We start from the raw sequence: 5153 nt of genomic DNA on the forward strand, positions 1-5153 counted from the left end.
GAGAACGCAGGCATGGTCCAATCAGTTAGAATAAAATAAAATATAAAATAACCAAAAAAAAAAAAGATTAAAATAAAAATAATAATATAAAATAAAATAGAAAAGTAAAAAAGTAAAAGAATAAAAAATGTAAAAATAAAATAAAAAGTAAAATAAAATGAAGTAAAATAAAAGACAAAAAATAAATTTAATTTAAATTTTAAATATTTAAAAATTAAAATAAATATAAAGATATTTACATAAAATTATTTTAATAAAAATAAATACATATTTTATTAAAATAAAAATACGATACAATAAAATAAAAGAATTTTAAATGAAATAAAATAAAAAATAAAGTAAAACCAAAACCAAAACCAAAAAATAAAATAAAATAAAATAAAATAAAATAAAATAAAATAAAATAAAATAAAATAAAATAAAATAAAATAAAATAAAATAAAATAAAATAAAATAAAATAAAATAAAATAAAATTTACTCTGGACTGGCATGAATATATATATTAAGGTGACCAATCGGCCTACTTTAGGTAGGACAGTCCTTTTGTAAGTTCTGTCATCTCTCAAAAAATGCCCTCCTACATGTCCTCCTTTTCAATATTTGAAGACTAATCCGTAAATCTCCGTATTCGATCGATTCCGATCCGATCTGTTGTGTCTGATGTGACAGATTTGTATTTGACATGACGATTCATCAAGGCTCGGTACAGTGCGGCGAGACGCGATTATGAGACACATGCGCTCTGCGCAGGAGAATTGTTTTGAGAGAGTGCGCCACACGCAAGTGGTTTTGTTTACTTCTTACCGAAACACGACATGGCACACACACACACACACGTGTCCTCCTTCTCATTGCAAAAAAGATATATATATACAATAAAATTTTTAAAAAAAGATTAGAAATGGGAAGTGTGGATCATGGGGTCAGAAATACATCTGAAATAGCAAACATTTCTTCCACAAGGTATAGTCAGAAAAATGAAGATAGTGACTTGAAAATGTGCAAATGAACTTCTGTCAGATTTCATGTGTGAAATGCACATAAAAAATTGATGGAACTCGAGTTACACCCTGTAGACACCTCTGTGTACTAAGAATTTTATTATTGGTATCCTTTTCATGGTGTAGTTATGCAAATTCTTTGGAATCCAATGGTATCATACGGGTGCTGTGTTGCAAGTCCCGTCCAGGGGTGGGTTCTACTTACCTTTACTACCGGTTCGCAACGGGGCCGCGCAGAAGCATTTTTATGACGTCAGGGTCAGTGGGCGGAGCTTCCCGCCAGTTTTACTACCGGTTCTATAGAACTGGGGCGAACCGGGGGCAACTCATCACTGGTCCTGTCCCTTAAGGAGATACATCTGGTGGGACCCAGAAGAAGGGCCTTGTCCATGGTGGCTCCCACTCTCTGGAACATCCTCTTCTCCCCCCGGAGATTAGACTGGCCCCCACTCTGACACTCATTTGGAAGGCCCTGAAAATATAGTTCTGCCAGCGGGCCTTGGGAACCCAGAGTGGGATGGAGCCCATTAAATGGCTAGTATGAATGTGTGTTGTTGCCGGGGTAGGGGGCTATTATTTTATTATTTTTCTTTTTTATTATTTTTCCTTTTATTTCTTTTATATTGTGTTTTTATGCCTTTGTAAGGCACCTTGAGTCGCCATGTGCAACTAGGCGGCAATATAATTTTTTTAAATAAATAACTACAAATCAGTGTTTTTGAAACCAGGCAACTTTAAGATCAGAGATGGGTTTCAGCAGGTTCTGACCAGTTCTGGAGAACCGGTAGCGGAAATTTTGAGTAGTTCAGAGAACTGAAAAATACCACCTCTGATTGGCCCCGCCCCCATCTGTTCTTTGCCTCCCGAGTCCCAGCTGATCGGGAGGAAATGGGGATTTTGCAGTAACCTTCCCCTGGAGTGGGACTTAAATTTAACTTAAATTAAACTTTTTTTTAATTTATGCTGGACAGTGCAATCTAGAGTCGAGGAACAATGGATCAATGTAATATTATGTATTTTTTAAAAAAAATATTGTCCAATGAACATGCTTCCTTGCTTCACTGCTTCCCTCTCTAAATGTTAGGTGACACATAACATTAGGAAGTGGGGATGGTTTGATAAATGACATAGCTTTTGAGGAATGGCAAATTCTTTGCCTTGGAGGCTCAGGTACATATTTCTGCTGTGAAATCATTCCCCGTGAGGGCTGCTGCTCTGCCATAATTCTCTCTCTCTCTCTCTCTCTCTCTCACACACACACACACACACTCACACACACACACACACACAGAGAGAGAGAGAGACAGACAGACAGACAGACAGACAGACAGACAGACAGACAGGAGGCCTCCCGTCCCCCGTCCCCCCCATGCCACATACAAACTCATAATACCCTGAGTGAATTCAGAATGCACAAAGTTGTAAATCTACAAATCTCGGCTGCTCTTTGTTGGTTACTAGGATGGGAAGGTGAAAAGTCAGATGAGAAGGAGGCAGGCAATTCCTGTGGGGGGAAGTAAGTATCAGAGGAATTCATTGCTCCTGGGCCTGTTTTATGGAAAGCCTGTCTGTCTTTTGTCCTTTGATTAAAATAAAGAGGAGGGAAGCATTAGGTACACAGAGGAAGAAAGCTGAAAGGTAGGTTACGGATTACAAGAAACTTCCTCCCCGCTTTTGGCTTGCACTAAACCAGCATTGGAAAATTCGCTGGGGGGAACTTGGTGAAAGTTTCTGGTTTCTTAGCGAGCAAATTTTGAGAGCTTCCTTTTATCATCTTTGATATTGTCTCAGTTAGGAAGTTTTGGATCGAAATAGAGCTGGAAGGGATCTTGGAAGTCTTCTAGATCCTATACCAGTGTTGGTGAACCTTTTCGGCACCGAGTGCTGAAACGGGAGCGCACATGCGTGCGGGCGGTGGGGAGTGCCAGAAACATGAAGAGCAGCTCCCTGACACGAGAGCACTGCAAAACCAGAAGAGCAGTTCCTCGGCGCGCATGCATGAGCCAGCCACCTGGTCTTTCAGTTTCTGGCGTGCATGCGCACATTAAGACCAGCTGGCTGACATGCAGTGGTGGATTGCCTCCGGTTTGGACCAGTTCTATAGAACCGGTAGTAAAACTGGCGGGAGGCTCCACCCACCGACTCTGACATCATCAGAACACTTCCGCGTGCACAGCCCCATTCAGAACCGGTAGTAAAGGTAAGTAGAACCCACCCCTGCTGGCATGCATGTGCACGCCGGAACCCAGAACAGCAACAGGCAACAGCTGGCGTGCCCGGAGAGATGGCTCTGCATGCCATTTCCGGCATGCATGCCATAGGTTCGCCATCACTGTATACCATTTCAGACAAAAGGCTGTCCAGTCTCTCCTTAAAAACCTGGAGAATCCACAACTTCTGGTGGCAAGCTGTTCCACTGGTTAATTGTTCTCACTGTTAGGAAGTTTCTGCTTAATTCCAGGTTGCTTCTCTCCTTGATTAGTTTCCATCCTTTGTTTCTTGTCCTGCCCTCTGATGCGTTGGAAAATAAGTTGGCCCCTCTCTTCTTTGTGGCAGCCCTTTAAAAATTAAAATACTTTGTGAAATTAAAATGCTTTGTGAGATCACCATTCTACAGCTTCAATGATTCTATCAGTGATCAGCCACCCTTTTTGTGAGAGCCACAAAGATCCCACCAGACTTCAAAGTATAAATAAAATGATTGGATAAACCTTCCTCTGGAGATTCGACCTTCTCAGAACCCAACAATCAAACTAGATCTCTGGATGTGTCTTGGGGGAGGAGACGGGGTGGGGGTGGGGGGTGGGAAGATCTTGCAGTCTTGAGAAGGAAACGCTTTGGGCTGTTTTCTGAACAAACACACTTTGATCCATTTAACAACCGATCTGATTAGCTGCCTTGGAGGCATGTTTGAAGATTAGAGTCTGTGGGTTTTTAAGGATGGGTAGGGATTAAGCAGGAAGTTGTCAAAAGAGCTTCAACTCAGACAGCCAAATAGTCGTGGGGGAGGGGAACTATTTTAACCATTGATGAGGTTCATACAGGCATGTGATAAGGCACAATATATTTAATAAAGGAAAACCGTATAGTTACACACATATATAGGAGCATTTCATCTGCCAGACAACAAAGCAAGGGATAAATAAATCAAGGATCTATTTGGCATCACAAATCTTGGTTATGAGCTTGATGGACATATAAAAAAGCTAAAATATTCAGAATAGAATAGAATAGAATTCTTTATTGGCCAAGTGTGATTGGACACACAAGGAATTTGTCTTAGCTACCAGGATCCTATTATCATATGTGGTGGACATGCCCTGAAGCAAAAAACTATTGGAATAAAATTAAAACGTGGCACAATAACACAATTACGTATTGAATTAAAACCAGAGTTGTTCCTATTGGGTATCCTACCTGATAAAATTAAAAAGGAATATATTTATTTGATTGTACGCGTAATAACAGCTGCAAGAATTGTTTATGCTCAAAATTGGAAATGAGAGAAAATACCTGTGGAAGATGAAGTATTAAAAAAGATTTTAGATTGTGCAGAAATGAACCGATTAACTTTGTTGATTAAAGATAGGAAAAAATCAGAATACTTTAGAATATGGAATTATTTTTATTGTTGGTTGGAAAAGAGATATAAATGATTAATTTTATAACTGTAAAAATTTGATGGCAAGAATATGGTTATAGGAATGAACTTTTATAGTGGTTTGGATGACGATTAAGATAGAAGAAATTGTTGGAACAAGAATAAAAAGAACTGAAGAAGTCAACACCAAGTTGTCACAGGGGAGGGATGATTGATGTATTAATGTTTGTTTGTCTTAAAAAATAAAAAACTTTTTTTTAAAAAAAAGGAATTTGTCTTAGGTGCATATGTTCTCGGTGTACATAAGGAGAATAAAATACATTCATCAAGAATAAAAAGATAGAACACTTAGTGATAGTCAAGGTTACTAATAAGCTGTCAAATCGTACTAGGAAACAAATAAAAACAATATAAATTGAAAGATACAAGCAACATGGTTACAGTAATAAGTGGGAAGAGATAGATACTAGTAAGGAAGAGAAGAATAATAGTAATACAGTCTTAATAAATTATTTGACAGTGTTGAATCAAATACATGAATTAATTCAGA

The sequence above is a fragment of the Pituophis catenifer genome, unplaced genomic scaffold (assembly GCF_029215685.1).
Source record: "Pituophis catenifer annectens isolate HBS135680 unplaced genomic scaffold, rPitCat1.0.hap2 SCAF_3, whole genome shotgun sequence".
In the NCBI taxonomy this organism is placed as follows: domain Eukaryota; kingdom Metazoa; phylum Chordata; class Lepidosauria; order Squamata; family Colubridae; genus Pituophis; species Pituophis catenifer.